The sequence below is a fragment of the Palaemon carinicauda genome, chromosome 40 (genome assembly GCF_036898095.1).
Source record: "Palaemon carinicauda isolate YSFRI2023 chromosome 40, ASM3689809v2, whole genome shotgun sequence".
Classification (NCBI taxonomy): domain Eukaryota; kingdom Metazoa; phylum Arthropoda; class Malacostraca; order Decapoda; family Palaemonidae; genus Palaemon; species Palaemon carinicauda.
In genome coordinates, this window is record NC_090764.1 from 44,582,729 (window position 1) to 44,609,080 (window position 26,352).

General features: G+C 35.7%; 1 long non-coding RNA gene across 1 annotated transcript; it reads left to right on the forward strand.

The window, feature by feature from the left end:
* On the forward strand, window positions 1–25,746 carry LOC137631753 (uncharacterized). Its single transcript, XR_011041942.1, has 2 exons — window positions 1–228; window positions 25,062–25,746. It is a non-coding gene; the product is annotated as an uncharacterized lncRNA (long non-coding RNA).
* Window positions 25,747–26,352: the final 606 nt, after the last annotated feature.

Sequence of the window (26,352 nt, forward strand, 5' to 3'; positions counted from 1 at the left end):
AATTTTTTTTTATTTGTGTTAATATGGGATTTGAGTTTGCCTACCAAACCTACTATTTATTCTATATTACAGTACAAGAGGATTCATTCTAATTCTTTCCCCAGGATAAAGTTGGTCTACTGGTTGAATTGAACAAATCTCTGACCATAGATATAATGGTGATGGCCATTTATCCCAAGACAACTTCTGTTCTATTGTGATTGTGGAACCTAGGATTTTTTACTTCAAGTAAGGAAAATCATAATTGTCATGTTTCAGGTGTCGAATAATTCTTTATTCTGATTTAGATTTACAGTATTTACATTGAGGCTCCAAGTACAGTACCTTGATTTTACTTAATTTAACTGGTAAAGTTTACAGTTTAGTTTGGATACTCCTGCAAAGTTACAAATTTTGCTTTAAATCCTAGAATATGATATGTCTGCGCAGCAATACTGTATAGTTTTCTTTTTACGTTACCGTATACTAAATAATATTTAACTATCGTAGACGCATCTGTAAATCTGTTATTAAAAATTTAAGCAAAAGACATTGTAGGATTTTAAGTCACTTTATTCACAACTTTTGATATCACTGAATCACCACTTGAACAACTTTAGTTACTATCTCATCTTTAGCTATCTTGGGTCATATTGAATTTATTAGTAGCCTCGTTATTAAGTCACTGAATACTACTGCAAAGGTACAAATTTTGCTTTAAATCGTAGAATATGATCAGTCTGTGCAATATAGTTTCTTTTTACGTTACCGTATACTAAATACTATTTATTAACTATCGTAGACGCATCTGTAAGTCTGTTATTAAAATTTAAGCAAAAGACAGTGTAGGATTATAAGTCACTTCACTCACAACTTTTGATATCACTGAATCACCACTTGAACATCTTAAGTTACTATCTCAATCTTTTGCTATTTTGAGTCATACTGAATTTACTGTACTATTAGCCTCGTTATTTATCATCAATGTAAAATCTTATTTACGTTATTCTTATTTCTGGGAGGTATAAGAATATTGTTAATAACTTTTTTTCAATATTTAACTTAGCCGGTGATTATATAGCTGCAACTCTGTTGCCCGACAGACAACTCTACGGTAAAAACTCGCCAGCGATCGCTACACAGGTTGCGGGTGTGCCCAACAGCGCCATCTGTCGTCCAGATACCCAGTACTCAATGTAAACAAAGACTCAATTTTCTCTCTGTCGAGCTATCGACAAGACGTACTTACTCGCTGTTGCTAAACTGGAGTTTTTTCACAACTAATTGGTGAAGTACTTTATTCTAGTTTTGAGCTTTCGCTATGCAGGTGTTTTATCTTCATCTTAAATCTTGAACTCGTTTTGGATAGATTTAATTATGGTGACAAAGAGAGTATGGACTTTGTTTCACTTTTAAATGGCCGACCCTTCCCTTAGACGGAAGTGTGTTTAGGCTTTTAGTATTATCACGTTATAGATTTTCCTCTATATATTTTATATCTCTCCGCCTTTATTAGGCCTCTTCGATTAACTTTCCATTTATTATAAACATATAAAAATAATTTTAATGTTTTGTTTATATAGACCTTTCCTGAGAGTAGGCGGTCCTAACTTGGAAACCGAAGTTAATCAACGTTGAGCCCTTTATATCGTAATTAGCTTTTAAAGAGCTAAGGATTTAAAACTTTTTAAATGTAATATTTTATGAAAGAATTTCTTTGATAGTCTTCGTACTATTTTCAAAGATGAACTAACGTTTAGTTTATTTATGCTACGCAGTTGTTGACGTTCAGGACGTTCAACGTGCGCTCTATCGTTACGATAGAGAGAGAGTGTATCACGGTTTCACTTTGCAGTAAGAGTAAATCGATTCTTGACGTTTTGTTCATTCTTTCTTAGCTTAAATGTTTTAAATTCTATTTTAAAGGAACTTTTTATTTGAAAAACCTTTCAGTTTTTTCCTTTAGTCAAATAACATGTTTTTTTGACGAAATATAATTGGGCTCTTCTCTTAGGTGCGAAATCAAGAGAGAAAGAGAGAGAGAGATAGAGACGGAGGGAGAGAGAGGAGAGAAAACGTTCCGTTCAAGCGGGTAACGTTGTTCTCGAGTTACTCTCGTCCCTAGTCGCTGTACGGGGAGGAAGGATAAAACGTTTTTAGTTTTTTATTCTCGTCCCCAGGCTATGTGCGGTGAGAGATTGAAAACGTAGTTATATGAACTAGTGTTTAGTCTCTTTCCCAGCCACTGATTTTTTTATCTTAAAATTTGTTTTCTGTTTTTTGCTGGTATTAATGAGCTTGCATTATACGACTGATTTCGCAATTACTACCTTTTAATGAAGGGTAGAATTGCGTGTTTCAGGTAGAAATCAGTAAAAGTTTCGATTTCAGTGAAATAAGTGCAAAACAGAAAATCGAAGTGATAAAGTGATATGCGCAAAGTGTTACAGTGTTGCGTCCGAGGGTTCGTCTGTTCGTGCCTGTCGTTCACCTAGTCCGGGACCTCTTGCATGCTCCCAAGCCCAGGGGAGAAGTAATGTCAAACGACTTATGGGTTCGAGAGGCCTTGATCAACGAACAGACGTTTTCCCTCTATGGTATCGGGTGTATCTTACCAAGATCTCCCCTACCATAAGACGAGAGAGACGTTGTTTCTCCTCGTCATCCGAAGGCTTTTTGCATAAGAAACCTGTCACAAGGTTTCGAAGCCCTTAAGCGAAAGTCAGTCCTTTCAGGACAGGTCCAGCGTCCTGGTTACAACCATTAGGACAGCTCTGACCCTATGCAGTCATCGGATAACTGCTCGCCGCCTAACAAAAGCGTAACACAGACTCCGAGAGTCTTTTTTTGTTGGCAAAGTGTTGCGGTCACAGACGTTACCCTCGTCTCTTACCACAACCATTTCCGTTGATCCTTAATGGGTTGTATGGCAAGACGTGCAGTATATGCTTGCCTCCCTTATGGAAGACTATTCTGCCGATTAGTCCGTTGAGTCTAGCCGTTTATCTCATCGATATCCTGGCTTTCAGCCAACCTAACGTTCCTTTGTGCTTACTGTTGACGTTGGCGTAGCTTAGTCACGTCAGTCAGGTTGTTTAGAACCACACTCGATGCGGTCTCGTGTGGTTTTTCAGCCGCATTTGGACGTTAGGCCACTTGCTGATGCTCCTGTTGACGTTCAAGACGTTCACTAACAATAGGAGTTGACTTGTTTTGACGCTGTGCGTCAACCTCCGCATTCTAGAGTTGTTTTGACTGCTCAGTCTAGGCAGTCAAAACAGTTTCGAGTGGACGTTGTGCGTCCTCACGCACCTGTTGTGGTTGACAGTTCAGTTGTTGACAGTTCACAGACTGTCAAGCAGTTACATGACGTTGCGTTCTGGTCCGCTACTAATGCACCAGTGAGTGTGGACTCTGCTTGTAAAGCATTGCCACCACGGTAGGTCTCTCCCTTGCTTGAGACTCAGCTTTTATTGGACAAGGTTCCTGTAGATGAGGAAGTTGCTGTTCCCCCTCCTACTGATAATCCCTTGAGGACTCTGTCAGATGGAGAGGAGCCTAAAGCTGCTTAGCCTCCTATGGACTTTAATTAAATCATGATGATTTTTTTTAAGGATCTTTGTCCGGATCTTTTTGTGACTGCTGCTCCTCGTTCGCCTAAACGTCAGAGCTTACACTAGGCCTAGCTACTTCGAAGCCGTTGTTTTTAAGCTAGTGCTCTCTCGCTCTCCTAGAGAGCTTTACGTTGGCTAGGCGACTGGTTTTTAGCAAAGGAGGAGTTTGGGGGATACAGCCTTTGCTTTCCCTTCTTTTAAACTGGTTTATAGAGCGAGAGTCTGATATGACACGAGAGAAGTTCTCGGCTTGGGAGTTCATGCCTCTGCCCAGATAGACTTCTCAATTCTCGTAGACTCTCCCTGGCGCCTGGCCAGGAGACGCTCCAAGTTGTTTACAGGTCAACTTCACTGCTGTTTTCGAGCCTTTGAAGTTTTGCTGTACAATTATGTCATGCATAACAAGGCTTTCAGGGATGGTAAGCGGTACCGCCTCAGTCGCTAACCCCGTCTGTTGCCACACCTGCTCCCGTAGACCCTAAATGGGCTTTGCTGCAAGACATGCAGTCCAAGCTTGCGTCATTGATAGAGGACTTTAATGCGGAGAAGGTTGCTACCGAACCTTCTGGCCAACAACCTTCCAACCGGTCGGTTGTGCGCCCTGTTGACGCTGAGGTAACTTACTCGCGTCTGCCAGTTGAGGTGGTTCCTCCACCGATGCGACCCAGTGTGGGTTGCCAGCCGCACGTTGACGTTAAGCGACGCTCGGAGGTGGTTGTTGACGTTCAGGACGTTCAACAACCAGCAGAGGTGACTTGTTTTGACGCAGTGCGTCAACCTCAGCAACCCGGTAGGGTGTTGACTGCACAACCCAGACGGTCTAGACCAGTGGTTCCCAACCCTGGGGTCGCGACCCCAATTGGGGTCGGCAAGCAATTTTCTTGGGGTCGTGAAGGCATGATAATAATCTAAATGGTGTTGGCTGATATCATTGGACTAAGAGGATTTAGTAGACTTTACCAAAAATTTTCCCCATTCCTACCCAAGGTAGTATATATAAATCTAAAAAAGGAAGGATAGAATGACCATACTCAAACCAAGTGGTTTCCTTTTTTTTTGTATATACTTTAATTTGACGATCAACTGGGCTGATTGTTCACAGGTACATACATTACACTGCTGTCTATTGGCCTTTCTCAGATCATTTTGTACACAGAAGGTTTACTAAGAACCATTTGTGTTAAACTATTTATAGGGTTTATCCATAGATTTAACAAGTCTGTATTTTATATCTGGTCCCATCCTGTGTTTTGTATACATACATACATACATATATATATATATATATATATATATATATATATATATATATATATATATAAATATATACATGTATTTATATATATGTGTGTGCGTGTGCGTGTCTGATCATTTTTATTAATTGAAGGGATTGTTTCTGGCATGTCTGTGTCACTGTGCTACCATTCGTCTTAAACAAACAATGAATATGTATTTGGAAATTTGTAGGTATGAGGCATTGCTATATTTATGTTTGCTGTAATTTCCAATATTTAAGTTTATATCTAAGATTTTTGTTTGTATTTGTGTAATAGAAAACGTTTGATGTTTGGAATATCTATTAATTATGATATCTATTGAACGATATTTTAACTACAAATCAGGAAAATCAAAATAAATTCATATATGCCGAAAATACTGATGTTTATAAACCTCAGCTGCAGTAAGACATCCATATATAAAACAGAGATGACAAATGAGTTGTTGGTGATTACTTAAAATGCAGATAAATATAGTCTCAAATTCCATAAAAAAATGTAAATGAGAAAGGGAGGAGGGGATAAATGTGTATGTATATATATCTGTGTATAATCTGCATGATGTGTGTGTGCACTACATAAATATATAAAAGATACAAATAAAGACACATGTTTGTATTTATAATTATATGTTTTCATAGCATTTTCACTGATACAGTTATCATTAGCAAGTCTTGATTGACTAATTTTAATTCTCTCTCTCTCTCTCTCTCTCTCTCTCTCTCTCTCTCTCTCTCTCTCTCTCTCTCTCTCTCTCTCTCTCTCTCTCTCTCTCTCTACCTGATTTTACAAAAGGTTGTTGCAATTATGGCAATGGCAACAAAGGAAAGCAGAAATATATGGAGGAATACATTAACATCAGTAATACTTGCCTTATCTCAACGGGAAAAAAAACTCAATTTGTGATGTGCAGTGAAGTATTCTCAAAAGAATCAATGACGCAATATAAGTTAAGACATCATTTGGAGTCGAAAAATGTAGAGTTCAGTAAAGAAAGCCTGGTGTTTTTCAAGAATAAGCATGTGGATCTGAAGAAAAGTCTCGTCATGACAGAGGTGGAAATTCCCAAAGACAAAGTAAATCTGTTATAATGGCGTTTTATATCGTATTTCTAAGAACTGGAAATAAAATGTCATTGTCGAGGAATTAATTTTACCTTGTAATCATACTGGGCATCTACACTTCATCTATTTACATTAGAAAATGATGAATCAACATATGTAGGTAATCTTCCTCAGTTATTAGTTTATGTTCGATACATAAATTATGGCGATTTTGAGGTTGAATTACTTTCTTGCAGACCATAAGAAACAACTAAAGCTGTGTTATATTAAAAAAATAGGATGTTTTCTTAAAAAAAACAAGGATTGATGTGGGAAAATATCTGTGGCATGTGTACTGATGGAGCACCTTCTATGCTAAGTTATAGATCTGGGTTTCAACAGAAGGTAAAGAATATTTCCCCGGAGGCTGTTGGAATTCATTGCATGATACATCGTCAAGTATTTTCTGCAAAAAACATTGCCAAAGATTTAAAAACTTATGCAATCACTTGATAAAGCAGTTAACTTTATAAATTCAAATGCATTGAACAATTGCTTGTTTGCTAAAGTGTGTCATAAAAAATTAATCCTAAGCATGAAGTTCTGTTACAAACTGAAATAAGATTGCTACCAGAAGGCAATCCCTACCAGATATTTTTAGTTGAATACTTAGATGAGAGAATTCTTATCTCAGCAAGGAAAAACAGAACTTTCAAGTAACTTAGGTTATATGAATAATTTGTCAAAAACTGCATACTTGGTAGTTTTTTTCACAATTTTGAATTTACTTAATCTTCCACTCCAGGACGAAAATTCCGGCATTCTTGATTTTGCAGAAAAACTGAATGTCCTCCAAATGAAGCTGGGGCTTTGGGCGTGATGGATGAAAGAGAAATTTGTACATGTTTTCCACATTAAATGGATTTGTTGAAGAAAATTATACTGATATTCCATTAAAAAACAGTTTTCAAAGTTTACTGATCCTACTTTTTGGAGACCTTAAAAGAGGAATTTAGCCAATATTTCCCAGAAAAGCGTCAGTTATCCCATACCTCAAATAAACCATTTGATACTACAATTGAAAATGTTCCTGAAAGGTATCAATGGGAATTCATTGATCTTATTAGATCTGGCAGTGCCAAAGCTGACTTTGATTCCCTAACAGAGATTCAGCTTTAGAGAAAGCAGTTACCTCGGTATCCAAATTTGGCTGAAGGTATGCTTAAATTGTTATGGCCTCCTCTTCGACATATGTGTGAGGTGACCTTCTCATCTTTACTTTTAATAAAGTTGATACTGAGAACTAATATCCATGCCGAAGATGAACTACGTTGTGCTGTATCGAAAAAAATCACTGCGGATTGAGATAATGGCGATGGAAAAGCCGTTACAACCATCACACGAAGAACATCACTGTTTATTATCAAGAAAATGCTTGTGTTACTCATATCAGTAACGTTCTATTATGCAGTGAGTGTTATATAAAGAAATTATATCATTATATTATATGTAAGTGCATTTTTTTTTGGTTTTTGCTATTCAATGATAAACAGTATATCTTAATCAATTATATTTATTCCATTATATCCTTGATATTTGATTGGGGTCGCAAAAAGTATAGTGAAGCTAAAATGGGGTCACCACTAGAAAAAGGTTGGGAACCACTGGTCTAGACAGTCTCGGGTTGACGCTGTGCTTCCTCGCGCACCCATGGTTGTTGACAGTTCACAGACTGTGCAGCAGTTCCATGATATTGCGTCCGGCTCCATCACGCATCCACCAGTGCGACCGGACTCAGCGAGCCAGATGTTGCCCACTCCGTTGCCGTTTCCTCATCAGTTTTCGGATGAGGAACCCTCTGATGAGGACGTTGCTGAACAACAAGACGATCAGCCCCCAGAATAGATCAAGCCCTGCTATCCATCCAGAAGATGCTGAAGAAGGAACGCTGCTCAGTCAGGCTGTGGATGAGTCTGGTAGGGACGCTGTCATCCGTGGAACAATTTGTGTCACTAGGAAGACTACACCTCCGTCCTCTTCAATACCATCTAGCTTTTCACTGGAAAAAGGACAAGACGCTAGAAGCGGTCTCGATCCCGTTTTCCGAAAAGATGAAGTCTTGTCTGACTTGGTGGAAGGACAATATCAACCTAAGAGAGGGTCTTCCCCTGGCTGTTCAGACTCCCAACCACGTTCTCTTCTCGGACGCATTGGACGTGGGCTGGGGCGCGACACTAGACGGTCGGGAATGCTCGAGTCAGAGGAGCATGCATATCAACTGCAAGGAGCTGTTGGCAGTACATCTGGCCTTGAAAAGCTTCAAGTCTCTCCTTCGAGGCAAAGTGGTGGAAGTTAACTCGGACATCACCACGGCCTTGGCGTACATCTCCAAACAAGGAGGTACCCACTCACTGACGTTGTACGAGATCGCAAGGGACCTGCTCATCTGGTCAAAAGGTCAAGACATCTCCCTAGTAACGAGGTTCATCCAAGGCGACTTGAACGTCATAGCAGATTGTCTCAGTCGGGAAGGGCAGTAATTCCAACCGAATGGACCCTCTACAAGGATGTGTGCAAGAGACTTTGGGCCACTTGGGGTAAAACCATCCATAGATCTCTTTGCAACCTCGCTGACCAAGAGGCTTCCAATCTATTGCTCTCCAGTCCCGGACCCAGCAGCAATACATATAGATGCTTTCCTCCTAGATTGGTCACATCTGGATCTCTACGCATTCCCACCGTTCAAGATTGTCAACAAGGTACTGCAGAAGTTCGCCTCTCACGAAGGGACAAGGTTGACGTTAGTGGCTTCCCTCTGGCCCGCGAGAGAATGGTTCACCGAGATACTTCGATGGTTAGTAGACGTTCCCAGTAGTCTTCCTCTAAGGGTAGACCTTCTACGTCAGCCACACGTAAAGAAGGTACTCCAAAGCCTCCACGCTCTTCGTCTGACTGCCTTCAGACTATCGAAAGACTCTCGAGAGCTAGAGGCTTTTCGAAGGAAGCAGCCAGTGCGATTGCTAGAGCAAGGAGAGCTTCTTCCATTAGAGTCTACCAATCGAAGTGGGAAGTCTTCCGAGACTGGTGCAAGTCAGTTTCTGTATCCTCGACCAGTACCTCTGTAGCTCAAATAGCTGTTTTTCTCTTATACCTGAGAAAAGGACGATCCCTTTCAGCTCCCACTATCAAGGGCTACAGAAGCATGTTGGCATCGGTCTTCCGGCATAGAGGCTTAGATCTTTCCAAACATAAAGATCTGCAAGACCTCCTTAAGTCTTTTGAGACCACCAAGGAGCGTCGTTTGGCTACCCCTGGATGGAATTTAGACGTGGACTAAGATTCTTCATGTCAGACAGGTTGGAGCCGTTACAATCAGCCTCCCTGAAAGATCTCACTCTTAAGACTCTTTTCCTGGTATGCTTAGCCTCGGCTAAAAGAGTCAGTGAGATTCATGCCTTCAGCAAGAACATAGGATTTTCGTCAGAAAAAGCCACTTGTTCGCTACAACTTGGTTTTCTTGCCAAAAATGAGCTGCCTTCTCGGCCTTGGCCTAAATCTTTCGATATCCCCAGCTTATCGGAGATCGTAGGCAATGAACTAGAAAGAGTCTTATGCCCTGTTAGAGCTCTTAAGTTCTATTTAAAGCGTACTAAACCTTTACAAGGCCAATCTGAAGCTTTATGGTGTTCAGTTAAGAAACCATCCTTGCCTTTGTCAAAGAATGCTTGGTCAGACTTTATCAGATTGTTAATACGAGAAGCTCATTCACATCTGAGTGAGGAAGACCGAACTTTGCTTAAGGTGAAGACGCACGAAGTTAGAGCTGTAACAACTTCCGTGGCCTTTTAGCAAAATATATCTCTGCAAAGTATAATGGACGCAACCTATTGGAGAAGCAAGTCAGTGTTCGCGTCATTTTACTTGAAAGATGTCCAGTCTCTTTACAAGAACTGCTACACACTGGGACCATTCGTAGCAGCGAGTGCAGTAGTGGGTGAGGGCTCAACCACTACAATTCCCTAATTCCATACCCTTTTAATCTTTCTCTTGAAATGTTTTTATTGTTGTTTTTTGGGTTGTCCGGAAGGCTAAGAAGCCTTTCGCATCCTGGTTGATTTGGCGGGTGGTCAAAGTCATTTCTTGAGAGCGCCTAGATTAGGGGTTTTGATGAGGTCCTGTTGTATGGGTTGCAACCCTTGATACTTCAGATCCTAGGGGTCGATCAGCATCCTAAGAGGATCGCGAGGCTCCGTAAGGAAGACGTACTTAAAAGGCAGAGTAATTGTTCAAGTCGACTTCCTTACCAGGTACCTATTTATTTTGTTTTTGTTATTTTGATAACTTCTAAAATGAAATAAAAACTCTTAGCTCATAAAAGTGTAAACATATATTGCTGGTCTCTACCCACCCCCCTGGGTGTGAATCAGCTATATAATCACCGGCTAAGTTAAATTTTGAAAAATGTTATTTTGATAATAAAATAAATTTTTGAATATACTTACCCGGTGATTATAAATTAAAGGACCCTCCCTTCCTCCCCAATAGAGACGCAGTGGGACGAGGAGAAAATTGAGTCTTTGTTTACATTGAGTACTGGGTATCTGGACGACAGATGGCGCTGTTGGGCACACCCGCAACCTGTGTAGCGATCGCTGGCGAGTTTTTACCGTAGAGTTGTCTGTCGGGCAACAGAGTTGCAGCTATATAATCACCGGGTAAGTATATTCAAAAATTTATTTTATTATCAAAATAACATTTTTTATCAGGAGTAAAAAAGGTTATATAATTTTCAATTTTATGCCAGTTAGTTTAATTATGTTTTCACCACATGGCTTGTATGATTCATATTCTTCTAAACACTAGTGGGATAAGGGTTTTTTGTTTACTGAATTTGAACTTCCTGATAATTAATAGTAATGCTTTATATACAGTATTTCAAGTAACAAGAATATATGATCATAGTACAATTATGAATCAGAAAAAAAAATTAACTATAACTTTGGGTCCTAACATTTGAAAGCTAATTCCTGACAAACAAGCAATGTGGTTTATTCAAGTTAAAATCATCATTGAAGAAAGGGAACAATAGACTTAGAAAATATTCAATCTGATGATATGGTATGATGTATGATATTTTATCTTGATTTTGCTTATTACATTCTTGTGACATACTTTTACTAATCACCAGTTTCTCAAGTAGGAGAGGTCCTAATGGGTGATGATCTTTGTTATACAATGGTTTCTATTATTCGTTGTGTTCATATGATAAGGTACTCTTAGTGGTACATTTGGACATTCGATGGTGAAAAGCTACTCGACTAGTCTCGGTTTTTTACCTTGTTTAATTTTTTATATTACAGTATAAGCTTTTTCTATTCTTTCCATTAGGCCTTTCTATCCGGTAAATATTTGTTGGTCATAAAACTTTGCCATAATTAATGACAAAATGCCTAAGATGGTTGTCATTTCAGTTTCTAAGTGATCTGGTTAGATGCTGTCATTTTGTGAATTACCAAGTTTCAGCAGCTGTAACTTATTTCCACTCCATGCTCTGTTTTATGTAAAGCATGCTAATGACATTGAATAATCTGGAGGATTGCAATGATATACATTATTTTGGTTGGATCGTAATTCTTACCATATATTAATCAACTGGATTGATTGAATCATATTTTACTGAGTTATCAAGTTCATATCATTTGTAAATATTTATATGTGGAGGCTCTGTCCTGAAAGTTATTCTGTCAAGGAATATTTTAAAAAGTCTTCTGCAGTCTTTTGGATCTTGCTTACGGCTGTTATTCTATCATTGGTTAATTGTTGTTGGTTTGTGGCGTTTTAAGGGAATAAGGCTTTTTAAACAAAATCCAAAGCATATATGGTTTCAAAATATATTTCTTATCAAGTCCTAAACTTGATAATTTAGCCTCTAAGTCTATTTCTTCATTTTTTGATCGGTTTATTATGATTTTATATGGGAAATTTAATTACATTTGAATATGTAATGAGGATTTATCACCTTTTTTTTCTCTTTAGATCTTGTTTTTTCTGAAGAATTCCTGTTTGCAGCCTCCCTAAAGAAATGTTGAAACTATTGCATTTCAATGGATGCGCCTACTGTAGGAAAGTTTAATTTCAGAGTACTGTAGTTCTGGATATCAGGAGAATTAAATGGTTCAATAACATCAATAGCAACTAAAAACTAGTTCTTAGTTTACAATGGTAATAATTCCTCATGTTGGTTTTAATGTTTTGATTTATAGGATGAAGTATAAAACAGAGGATTCAATTTTAGAAGTGCAAGGTGGTGTTAGGAGATGCAGGGGATGTATGGATCAGAATTTTACAGTTAGACAGATATGCGAGAAATATTTAGCAAAAGGTTGGGAGGTGTATGTTGCATTCATGGATCTGGAGAAAGCTTATGATAAAGTTGATGGGAAGCAATGTGGAATGTGATGAGGTTATATGGAACTAGTGCAAGGATGTTGCAAGTAGTGAAGAGTTTATATACAGTCAGTAAAGTGTGTATTAGGATAGGAAATGAAGTAAGTGAGTGGTTTCCAGTGAGAGTGGCTCTGAGACAGGGATGTTGTGATGTTGCCATGATTGTTCAATGTGTTTGTTTATGGAGTTGTAAGAGTGGTGAATTCTTGAGTGCTTGATCGAGGATTGAAACTAATGGATGAGAGTTGTCATGAATGGGAGGTGAATCAATTGTTGTTTGCAGATGATACTGTATTGGCTACAGACTCGGAGGATAAGTTGGGTCGATTAGTGACAGTGTTTGGAAGGGTGTGTGACAGAAGGAAGTTGGGAATTAATGTGGGTAAGAGTAAGGTTGAGATGCAAGATAAGGGAGGGTTGTGGTAGAGTGAATGTCATGTTGAATGGAGAGCTACTTGAGGAAGTAGATCAGTTTAAATACTTGGGGGTCTATTGTTGCTGCAAATGGTGGAGTAGAAGCAGATGTATGCCCGAGAGGGAATGAAGGATGTAAAGTGTTGGGGGGGGGGGTGATGAATGAAGATAGTGGTAAAGAATAGAGGGAGGATTAGGAGTGAATGTAAAGAGAGTTTTGTAGGAGAAAGTGATTGTACCAACTATGATGTAATAATCAGAATTGGGGGGAATAAAAGTGACTGAGAGACAGAAATTGAATGTGTTCAAGATAAAGTGTCTATGGAGTAGGCTGGTGTAAGCAATGAATTACCAGCTAAAGTGGATATGAATGTGTTGAGGTGGTTTGGCCATGTAGAGAAATGGAAAATGGCTGTCTTCTGAAGAAGGTGATAAATGCAAGATTGGATGGGAGAAGTACAAGAGGAAAGCCAAGGTTTGGGTGGATGGATGGAATGAAGAAAGCTCTTGGTGATTGGAGGATAGATGTGAGAGAGGCTAAAGAGCGTGCTACAAGTAGGAATGAATGGTGAGCGACTGTGAAGCAGTTCCGATAGGTCCTGCTGCTACCTCCGGTCGCCTTGGTGACCGCTGAGGTAGCGGCAGTAGGGGATTCGATATATGGAGCTTAATTGTAGTTGATAATAGGGGATGGTGGGCTGTAGCACCCTAGCAGTACCAACCAAACTCGGCTGAATCCTTCGTCAGGCTGGGAGGAATGAAGAGAAGAAAAATCCCCATTTTTTTTTTCTTTTTTTATGTCGGCTACCCTCCTAAATTGGAGAAAGTGCCATGGTAGATAGATAGAATAGGTTTTATGGATCTTTACCAAGAGGACTTGAGGAATGTTTTTCATACCTAAGTTCACATGGTTTTTTCTTGGTTTCATTGACTTGTTTTAATCTTGGTGTTGATATTTCCTGGTTTAAAGTATCTAATGGAGTAAATTTTGATATCCAGGGTGTTTGTTCATAGGTCTATGAATTTACTTAGGTATTCCTTGCTGTATAGAGTAGTTTGTGAGCACTCCTTTTCTTACATCATTCTTTTTCAAAGTTGAAGGTTTAGATAGCTTTGTGATATAAAAGACTTTTTTGGTAATTAGGTTTTTTGAGGAACTTTCTATTTATAGAAATTCTTGCAGAGTTCCCTTTGTTTTATGGATTTTATCTTGGCTCCAAAGATTGGTTATATGTAACTTACTTTCATGTCAAGCTGTGGTCTATGGAATTGTTTTGAGGAACTCCTTAGTCTACAGTATGTTATTTGCTGCAGTTCATTAGATCTGGAACTATTCAGGCACCACAGTACATTTTTCTAAACTATTTGGGGTGATCAATGTGTTGTAACCAACAACATTCCTTTATCTATTGAGTTATTCGAAGTTTTCCTCGATTTGATAAACTGTTTGGGGCATTGATTGATTTACCAGTTTTTAGTATTCCCTAGTTTTGTAGTTAATTGATTTACTAGTTTTTAGTATTCTCTAGTTTTGCTGAATTGCCTGGGGGTACATTTTGGTGTATTCGTGACACCCCATAGTTTATAGAGTTAGTTATTCATGGCTATTCCTTGGTCCTTTCAGTTACTCATAGCCCTTCTTGGTCTCCTGAGGTGGTTTGGACACTTTCATCTATATTGTTGTTTGGAACACTCTTCTGTTAGGACATTCTTTGATTTATAAGTTATTGAATTATTTTGAGAAATCTTTTGTCTATTGAGTTAGCCACCTCACCTTTATGTCTACAGAGCTATTTTGTGTACTCCTTGGCTTGATTCTTTCAGGTCATTGCTTGGATTGATCCTTTTAGGTCCCTCCTTATTTTATTGTTTCTCTTTAAGTAATATAGTCATTGATTGTGCTTTTTCAACCACTCCTTGTTTCCAAGAGTGTTTTTTTGTCACTATTTCTTTTAAATTTTTCTTGTCAATCTTTAGGTTCTTGAGTTTTGTTGTGAATCTTAGGTTCCAGAGTTATTGCTCTGTGGATTAAGAGCTATTTGGAAAAATCTTTGTAACCAGTAGATTTGAGATTTATACTATACACATTTTTTTAATCTTTATTTTTTATATATTTAAAAGATTTAAAAGAGAACTTCTGTATTAAAGAAATTCAGGGTATTGATACATGTAGCATTCCCGTTTATCTCCTTATACTCTTTGCCAAATCATAAAATTGGCAAAAATATTTAATTCATTCCATTTAATTAAATACAATTGCATATTCAGTAAAATCTGTTTATATTGCTTAGTGATAACTTCTTACCTTCTAGCAAAAATCTTGTTTTCCCATTTTCCAAAAATGTTTTCTAATAGTGAAAATAACCCTCTCTCTCTCTCTCTCTCTCTCTCTCTCTCTCTCTCTCTCTCTCTCTCTCTCTCTCTCTCTCTCTTTTTTTTTTTCCCTTCTACAGAAGTTCTCTTTTATTTCCTCGGGATGTTTTGACCATTTCAGATCTCCCACTCCCCATCCTTGATCCTGCCCTTTCACAAATTGGAAATGTTACATAGATAATACAAAAAGCTCTCACCTCTTATGGCTGATGAGTCTCCCTCTGCCCCCTCTCTCTTTAAGCATCAGCAAATACCATTTTATTCCTCGTCATAAAAAGGGTTAAAAGGTTCATGAGGTAGATCCTGATCTTAACTGGAGTAACCAGTTGTTTATTATGACTGTTTTTTCATTCCCCTGTATACAAAACTTGTTCATTTTTTCACTGTTGTTTTGAGAACTGTAGCTCAATGTGTTGATTATGATGTAATTGTCAAAGGCCTATAGCCTGTCATGTCAAAGTATCCTAGATTTTATCCTGGTACCTAAATTCATGAGAAGTAAATGCTGTGTCATGCCATCATTAAGTTGCTCAAAAGCCTCAAATTCTTTCATTTTCTAAGGATTTGTCAGATTTTGAAAAATGTAAGAAGCTTTTATTGTAAAAGGTTATAATGTCAAATATTCAGGTTTTGGTATTCCGCTTTAGAGTTTTAGTAAAGATATATGCATTTGTATCAATGACAAAATAATCATATTTGTTGTGACTTATGTAATGCAAGTAGTGGAAAGTCTATTTAATCTAAAAGTATTGTGATTCAAAGTACTCCATAAATGTTTACAGTCATTTTAAAGCTAATTTCTAATCTGTTATAACAGTTATTTCTAAATTTTTAAAGAAAACTTCAAGTTCAAATATAATTGAATTGTTAAAGATTAATGATAACTGTATGTAACTTGAGTATTTCAAGGAATTTGATGAGTGTCATTCTGAATTCTTGCGTTTCATAGCTTTTTATTACGACGAGATACCTGGGCTCTCTGAAAAGGTGCACAGCTGGGTCTATAAATGCCACTTTGTTTCTTGGCCTGTGCCATTGGTGCCACTGACATAAAGAAGGGATAAATAACACTGTAATCATATTTAGACAAACTGTAATGAGTTCTTGAATGTCTTGTAGTTGAATTGAAAGGTGTCTAGGTGTGTGCATGTGTGTTTGTGTGTTGAGTTTTGTGATGAAGAATAGGTTTATAATTCTCTTTTCGTTAGAAGAGTCTATTCAGGTTCATGTTTTAGGTTCTGAAGTTGTAATTTTTTCTATCTTTTACATTAGATAAGGTACAAAAGTTCCCTTTCTATAAAATTTGCTCTTTACTTCACCTCATAACCTGTTTTAAAGGCGCATTGATCTTTGGATATTTTTTTGGTTAATGCAATACTGATGTGTAGAAAAAATATATCTTTCTTTAAACAGTCTCCTTTCTTGGTGAAAATTTATAACATTGTTAAAGATACCCAGAAGGCATTTTTCACCCTCAAAGCTCGAAATAATTGGAATATTTTCAAAAGCTTGTTAATTCCCTGAAATAGATAAATTATAATCCCCTAAGATGAATTATAATCACTAATTTTGTGAAAGAAATGAATCATAATCTCCTTTACAATATCTTTAGGACACTATTTGTATGGTGAAATTGCTAGTTGCCTAGATATTATTATGCATCAAGCATACAGTTTTTTTTGTACTTTATTCACATGCCTTTTGTGGGCTTTAAGACATAAGAGTTCATAAAAGTATTACATTTAGAAAATTTAATATATTTATTTATCTGCTTATGTAAAAGTCTTGAATTCGTAAGGACTTATAATTTTTCAGTAAGCTATACAGTATCTAGATTCATACCTGAAGTTCTATGTGTAGCCATTTTACCTTTTTTTGCACAATTGTTTCTTTTAATTCATTAGATAACTGGTGTCAGGAAAAAATCTTTTTTTGACTAGAATTGTAACGAGTAAAATACCTCACACCCCGAACATGAATATTTATCAAAGTAATACCAATAGCTATAGAAAAATTTAAACATTTTAATAAATAGTTTATGAAAAAACGATGGAAATATTAATGGATGTGTATAACTTAATTAATCAGATGTGAAATTTACAAAGTTTCCAGATAAAAAGACGATTGCGATAAATTATTAGAGGCTTTGAATCTTGATGTCTCTTAATGTTTTAATCTTGTTATAAAAGAATGCTCACTACTGGCCTACCAGGTAATTATTTCTTTCCCCACACCTATCGAGGTTGGCATTGTTTTAGTTGGTTGCCCACAAAGGATCATCGGTGCTCAATCTGGCTAGAGTAGTTTAAGCCTAAGATTGGGAATTAAGATTTAGCTAAGTAAATATTGATGCAGCTGCAAAAAGAATTAATATGAAATATAGGTAATTGGGTATTGCATAACTAAATGTTACTTTTTTGTTCCTTGAGGTAGTGAAATGGGTAACACACACTCTCTCTCTCTCTCTCTCTCTCTCTCTCTCTCTCTCTCTCTCTCTTTTTTTATACTAATTATTCTCTTAGATAGTTATTCCTTTCACATCAGTATAGCAAAAGGGGTGAAAACCAGTATATTTAGATCGTTTGATTTAACTGCATAAATTGATTGTGATGAAAATGTGCAAATGTTGAATTTTAGGACTAATTCAAAATTGTAAAGAATTCTTCTTCAAGAAATGAAGGATTTTTATGCTTATTTGGAGTGACTGGTGTGATGTTAGGTCGTACTTTATAACATTTCATGTCAATACCTTATGTCCCAGTTAAGGGAAAAAACGGAAGTAATTTTTTTTCGTCAGTGTTTCTAAAAAAAATGTCATGGGGTTTTATTTGCAGCTATTTAGATTGAAAGGTACAAATTTGGATTAAAGTAGTTTGGTATATAATTAGGAGTGGGGTTTGAACTGTAATTTACTTAGGGTAGCTTCTGAATAAATTTCATTCAACTTGTATGAAAAGGGGGAAATTTCCTCGCTCCATGCAATAAGGAGAATAACCAGTCAGGCAGCCACATGGCAAGTTTCAGACTCAAATATCTTCAATAAGTATTTTTTAGAGTGTAAAAACTATCTTCTAAAACCAGAGCTTGTGAAATATTTGCTATACAGTACTAAGTTTTAAAATAGCTCAAGTATTAGAATTTTGACATTTTATTTTTTAAAAATTATCTTTTAAAGTTTGTGTGAGCCTAAGTACATAAATTTTCTGAGATCTATGATTTTAACTTCAAAGTTAAAATTTTTCTTATAAGAATGTGTATAAATTAATTTCTTCGAAAAGAAAAACTTACCTTGTTTTGATTCTGTGATTTTCTAAACTATCTTGAGGAAACCTTTCAGTCTTCATAAAGTCATTGAGAAAGAAAGGATACAAGACTATAATTTGTCTCTTTGTTAATAGAGATTTGAGTTTGATGCTTTGCTATTTATAAGTATTAATATACATACAAAAAGTAACTTGTACTGTACAAAGTTATAATTGCTGGTCCTGTGTTTCTATATTACAAAAAGAAAAAAAAAATTACTGTGCCTAATGAGTTCACTAACATTAAATACCATAATTAATATTGATATAGTCAACTACAATGAATTACATATAGATTAATTTAAAAAGTAATTGCTTTTATCAGGGATTTTTTTTTTTACTTTTTCCATTGAGCTCTGAGACTTCAATGTTCCAGACAATTCTAAAAATATGCCAGCTATTTGAAGTATCTTCTTTTTGAGTGGGTTTTTACTATGTAGAGCTTATTCTTGTAACTTAAAAAGGGCTTCTAAAATTCATGTTAGGTTTTCTAATCTAAAATCTATTTAGGAGAAAAATACTGTAATTTTCAAATTAATTTAATTAGTAAAAATATTACTTGATATTTGTAACTATTTTCACTGTAACTAGTTATATATTGTAATAAGCTACACAGGACCTGCATAAGATGTGTAAGGAAAAATTTATCATGGAGATGATATAGTAAAAGAGTATAATATAATATAATGGATTAAAAGTTGAGGTTAGTATAGTAAGGAATTACAGTGGTACCTCTACATACGAATTTAATTCGTTCCACAACCTACTTCGGATGTAGAAAATGTTCGGATGTAGAAACGAATTTTCCCATAAGAATAAATGGTAATTCATTTAATTCGTTCCTCAGCCTAAAAACCCATAATAAATCCTTAATAAATGGCTACACATAATTACACAACAATAACATAACTGCATAATATGAAAGAAGCATGTAAAAAAGATAATTATAAGTAATAATGAATAAAAAATGTGTTTTATTGCCACTTTACCTTAGAGACAGGCCAACGCAGGTGTAGGATTTGCTACGCCAGGAGACGGAGGATCGGCGAGAAGGTAGACATGGTGTTAACATGTTCTTTAAATAAATACTCTCTCTCTCTCTCTCTCTCTCTCTCTCTCTCTCTCTCTCTTGTTCTTCTTCACTGTTAGTGTTAGAGACGTCTAATATTTTTTTTCTGAGAGAGAGAGAGAGAGAGAGAGATTAAACAAAAATGTGTTGTGTACATATGATTTTTAACAGCGTTAACGAGTTGAAAGACAGTTAAATGTAACTAAAAAAACAATATCAGCGAATCTGAATTCCTTTATTAACTAAAACAAATATTGATACAAACACACTCGTGTGCGTATGCGCAAACACACACACACGCACGAGGACACGATCGGCGAGGAGGTAGAGATGGTGACTGCGATAACATACCGTAACTTACACTACGGAAATTTTAATCTAACTTAGCTTATTTATTTTTTTTTTAATTTTTATATTTCATATTTTTTAATTTTTTTTCTTTTGATCTTTTTATTTTCATGACTTTCAGTGACGAGTTACGGTATGTTATCGCAGTTACCATCTCTACCTCCACCCCGACCGTCTCTCTTATTGCGTAGCAATTCTTGCACCTGTGTGTGTGTGTTTGTGCATACGCACACGAGTGTGTTTGTATCAATATTTGTTTTAGTTGATAAAGGAATTCAGATTAGCTGTTATTACTTTCTTAGTTTCATTTAATTGTTTTTCAACTCGTTGACACTGTTAAAAATCATATGTACTCTAAACACATTTATGTTTAATCTCTCTCTCTCTCTCTCTCTCTCTCTCTCTCTCTCTCTCTCTCGCTCGGAAAAAAAAATAATAGACGTAGACGTATCTAACACTATAACAGCGAAGAAGAACGAGAGAGAGAGAGAGAGAGAGAGAGAGAGAGAGAATTTTATTTAAAGAACATGTTAATGCTATGTTTAGAGAGAAACAGAAAAAGAGAGAAGTCTTATTTAGAAGAGCTTGTTAATGCTATCTTGGTTTTCTTTGCTTCACTTTTTTCTTTCTTTCTGTTCATCACGCTGGCCCTTCTCACAAATGATCGTTGCCAACAATCTCTTTGTCCTTTATCCCTATCAACAAAAGGCGATCTATCTCTTCCAGGGTATTGCTACGATGTCTTGTAATAATGGTGATCCCCTTCGATGGTTATTTGCTTTAATGGCTGCCTTCAGCTTGATGATCCTCGAGATCATAGGCCTATTCCGGCCATATTGTTTAGCCATACAGTATCACTCACATGCACACTGCTCTCATGTTTTTCTATAATTTCTTGCTTCAATTCTAGTGAAAGAATTGCCTTCTTCCTGTACTGATACTTAGCTTCTTAGGCACCATGATTATAGGTAAAATAAAAACGGAAATGTAAGAACAGGAAGAAAATAAGCACTGTTATTAACAGACCAAACAGAGGACAACCACACGATACACACAAGAATAGAGAACTGAGCACTCGACGCTCAATGGCGTAATGTTTACTTCGTGTGTCGAAATAAAATTCGGGTGTAGTCAAAAATTTGCTCGAATTTTACTTTGGATGTTGGAAAATTCGGATGTAGATACGTTCGGATGTAGAGGTTCCACTGTATAAGCTAAGAACATTGTCGTAGGTATAAGGGATTAAAAGTTGAGGGTAGTATAGTAAGGAATTATAAGCTAAGAACAGTGTCGTAGGTATAAGGGATTAAAAGTTGAGGTTAGTATAGTAAGGAATTATAAGCCAAGAACAGTGTCGTAGGTATAAGGGATTAAAAGTTGGTTAGTATAGTAAGGAATTATAAGCTAAGAACAGTGGCGTAGGTATAAGGGATTAAAAGTTGAGGGTAGTATAGTAAAGGGCTATCAGCTAAGAATGGTGTTGAAGTTATAGGGTGAGTATAGTACTGTATAGTAAGGGGTTATAAGCTAAGAATGATCAAGTAGTTATAGGGTGAGTATGGTATATTAAGGGATGTAAGTTAAAGAATAGCATAGTGATGGGTTATAAGCCAAGAATAGTGTAGTATTTATAGGGCGAGGATAGTATAGTAAGGGATTAAAATCTGAGGGTAGTATAATAAAGGGTTCAAAGCTAAAGATAGCTTAATGGGGTTGACTTTATTTCCTTCTATAGGTGAACATATTTCCTGGGGATATGTATATTTAGGAGTTGGATGTATTTTTGTTATTATGAATTATAACATCTTTATTAAACTTAATCTACCTAAAAAATTCAATTAGATTCATGTGTTTGATAAAACTATATGCTTGCTTAAATGAAGGCATTTTCCTAAGGTTATTTTTTTCATTCATGGGTATATAAGTTCTATATTGTTTGGTTTAGAAGGATGTCCTTAACTTTCAGTGTTTTAAGTGAAATTTGTTTTCCAATGTTGCTCATTTAAGGGTTAGGATTTGAGAACTCATAACACAGCTAAAGTGATTTAGGTGTCCATGTGCAAGATGAATGCGTACTTCGGTCCGATCTGACTGTCTGCTGGGGGGAGTAGCAAGGATGGTCAGGGCAGTAGTCTTGCATGTCTCTTCTCTTTTACCCGACTCAATCATTTGCATAATATGGCACCAGCCAGGGAGGCCTCTTGGCTTCTGTGGATCTTGTTTGCTTTTGAGCTAGCTTCAGGAGTCTGTAGTAATGAATTGTATTGAAATTTCACAAAAGATTGATGATGACACTCTCACCTTTATTTTTTAGATTAGGTTTTGCTTCGTATACTAAAAAAAAATAGTAAATTAATGTAATATGATCAGGCATTTGCCTTATGGTACTGTAAATAATTATCTAAATGGTTTACCATTCAACTTTAGAAAAGCTCCATACTGTTTTTGGAATCTTTGAATCACAATCATGACATCATAGTTTGTAAAATTATCAATGGGAAAAAAAAAAAAAAAAAAAAAGGGATGAGGAAAGCATTCAAGGGCCTAGTAACATTGCTTTTTCAGAAGAAAACTTTGCATTAAGTGTCTGGTTGCTAGGTGGGACAGGGGATGGCCTTGGTGGGCTTTCCTTTCCCTCTTTTATTTTATTCATAATGTTATCTTTTAGATGAAACACTACTTGCTTACACAATCATGAAATATGTATCCTTAGACTACCCAGAAAGAGGGAATGGAGCAGTTTGTTATTCAGTGTGCCATATTGGAAGAAGAGAGACTCCCAAGTCTCTTGTTGAATCGTGCCCCTATTGGATGACAAACTTATGTATTCTTTTACTTTTGGGCCGTTAAAAGCTTTCTGAAAATGTTATGGATTTGATATAAAAAGAATTGTCATTAACACGAGTGTTTGTATTTCAAATTATTTAGCAAAATTTATTATAGTAGCCTATGCTAAAACCTGAAATATTTAGCAAAATTTATTATAGTAGCCTATGCTAAAACCTGTTTGACATTAAATCTTTTACAATAAAATGTCTAAAAATTAATTTCCAAGTTTTATTTTCTTAATTGGAAGCTTAAAGTAGTCTATTATGTAGGAATACTTTTGTACCTAAAACTTTAATTCAATACCTTGAGATTGAGGCTTTTGAGGAATTTTAACCAATGGAAACAAGGCCATTAACATGACATTTATGACTAAGAAATGGAAATTCCCCCCCCCCCCCCCCAAAAGGAATGTTAGTCTGGCCAGCTTGACAGTAACTTCATATCATAAACTGTTGTTACACCTCTCAAACCACCAGTGGGTGAATGAATGAACTCTGTATAGGGGAAGTGACAAAACAGTACAGAAAAACTAGTGTTTTAAGAGCCTTTTAGCCCTTTTCTCATGAGGAATAAGGGTATTTGCTGTTGATTTTAGGGAGAGGGGGCATGTCTAGGGAGAACACTCAGACATACGAGGTTTAAGTGTAGAAGCGTACTAGTTAGCATTTTACAACTTTTATTTATTTTTATTAGTCAAGTTTTCACACATCAGGAAGTGCAAATTAAAACGTGCAATAACTTGTCTAGTTTATTTCTGAATACATAGAATTATACATACTGTTTCATGGCAAGCTCTAGCACATATGAATTACTTGCCCTCTTGACTAACAAGGGGCAGATTAAGAATGATTTAAAGGAATCAACAAGTGTCTGCCATATGCCTACAAAAATAAATGAAAATAAGCCTTACAGTTATCTAGATATGAAACATCATTTGCTTACCATAAATCCTTATTCTTACTCTCAAGTATGAAACAAGTTAAGCCAGATCGATCTTATGCAATAAACCTTATGTGTAATGCCTATCACTTGAAATAAACAAATACAAAATTAAGATAACTTGTTTACTACTTGTATCAAACTTGACAAAAAGAATTTTAGTATATACAATACAGCTACTGGTTTTAAGCAATAAACACCAGCTGCTATATATTTTTTTCTTTAATCCTAAATGTTGTTTCCTAGCTTTGCCATAATAAATTACACCTAACATATTTTCACTTCAATCATTATAAATCCTTTCATTTCTTAAAACATTGTCCCTTTTAAATGTTGTTATTGGACAGCACGAGTAATATTCAACCAATTGAAGGACCTCAATTTTCTTGTTCAATAGTTACTATATCATACAAATAAGCTTATATTTAACGGTAATCTCAAAAGCATTTGCCAATTGAACAAATTTCTTTAGGCGCAATTCCTGTCCGTAACCTCTAGCATACTCTTGGGCAAGTCCACACAACCCAGCAAACACTGTTAGCAAACCATAGTGTGGAGTGGCAAAGACTATAGATGATGTCAGATGCATGAGCAAAAGCAAACCACCTAACTGCCGTATTCAGAATTTGGACAAGGAATGATGACAATAGCAGGCACACAATTCCAGAAGTTTAATGTTAATTTTATGGTATCTTGCTCGTAATATTTTGCCTTTGTCTCTAACGACATGTAATTTGTATTATGATTATCATAATCCTGAGGATACATACTGTACACTGATAAAAATTTAAGCCTTTACCCTAAAGAATATTCCTTGAATGTTGATTAAAACTATTCAACGAACCCTATCCTACAGTATATTAATCACTTTTCCCTTAAAATTATAACTAAAGAACTATCTTCCTTTGTAATTATTATCGCGGAAATTATTATTCTAATTGATTATAACTATTCCTTCCATTAAACATTTAAGCATAAACTTCATTCAGAAAATCTTTTTCACAACAACTGCAATAATTGCCTTTTTTACATACAAAATATGCAAAGCTTAAAACCAGTAGACATGAGATTTTGATATTCTAATACAAGTTTTTAGTGTTTCACAGTATTAGGAAAAAATAGTTACAGCAAACAAGAGCACTTGAGCAGATTATTTAGCATCTTCACAATCACAAACAATTTAACCCCCTTTCTAAACTAAAAATATATATATATCCCTTGATAAATTAAGTTAAGACAATCTGGATTTCAATGAACCAATTAAATAAGCAAATTTTCTGTAAATAAAACCTTGATTCAGGGAGAGAAATCAAGTCTATGATGCCCACAGCAACAAAATATAAAAACACTAGGGACTCCTTTAATAGTTTTCATGAAATATTATTTGTGTGTGGAAAATTTTACCAATTCTAGTTTTACTTTTACAGGCAGAACTTTGCAAGGATCAGGGAAAGGAAACAAGACACGTGATAGCCCTAGTGTATATAAGACTTTTAAGATAGTAATGAGTGTTATGATAGTAATGAGTGACATTAACCCATACCAATACCTTGTGCACTATCTTAGCCAACGTTAAGGCTGAAAAAAAATATATAAAATTTAGAACATTAGAGATGGTATTAACAAAAATTTAAAACTAATTCTGTCTATAAGGAGCATTGTTTATACTTGATAACTAAAAAAAAATATTGTTTGAAGTCATTTTGGTCAGTGTAACAGGGTCAAGGAATACTATATTGTGAAATTTAATTTTGTAATACTGTACCTGCATTTGCTATGCAGCAGTGATTGTAACATCAATTTATTGGTTATTAGGGCTGATTTTATAAGTAGCTTAATTTCCTTAAGTAAATGCTTAGTTTGGACAATTCAATTCTAGGTGAAACTTTTAATGGTATACTATGTATTACATAGAATTATTGGCAAGATTAGTTTGAAAATGAATAGAGGGTAAAATTGCAAGTATAAGGAAGTGAACTTATGTGATTGTATGCCTGTTGATAGATAAAAGTTGATAAAGTAGATAAAAATTTGATATATAAATAAAATTGATATGTAGAAGTGAGATTCATTTTGGTCTACAGTCCCCCAAAACCCACTACACCCCCCCCCCCCCCCCACAAAAAAATGTATATCTTATTTATAATTTGTTCCTTGAACCACCATGCCTTGACTTTCTCCTCAATATTCACTACACTACAGTACAGTATATGGATCAATTGCTCACACACATGTAAAACTATATCTTAATAGATTCAAAGCAAAGGCTTTTAAGAACCTACTTGTTCTCCCTTCCAATCTAACCAAAATTTATGAATAATTTTAAATCTGTTGCTTTACTGTATATGTAATTTAACAGGAAACAATAAAGGTTATTATTCCAAGAGGGAAATATGACAATTTTGAAGTATATAAACCAAAATCCTCTGTACATATTTTTAGTATTCTTTAGTCGATTTACCAGTACTTATACTTGTGTTGATAGCTAAAAAAAGTTATACGACAGCTCAAGAATACATGGCAAATCGAAGAACCTTAATTTTCTTTTTCAATAACTACTATGTTATACAAATCTGCTCATCTTTTTTTAAGAAAACATAGGTCTAGATTTGATACAGCACAAGACACTTCATGACATTCTGATAATTAGATTACATTTTAAGAGAAAAAGTTTAAATAGTATCCATAATTATAATAAGTTATATTCACGGACAAAAT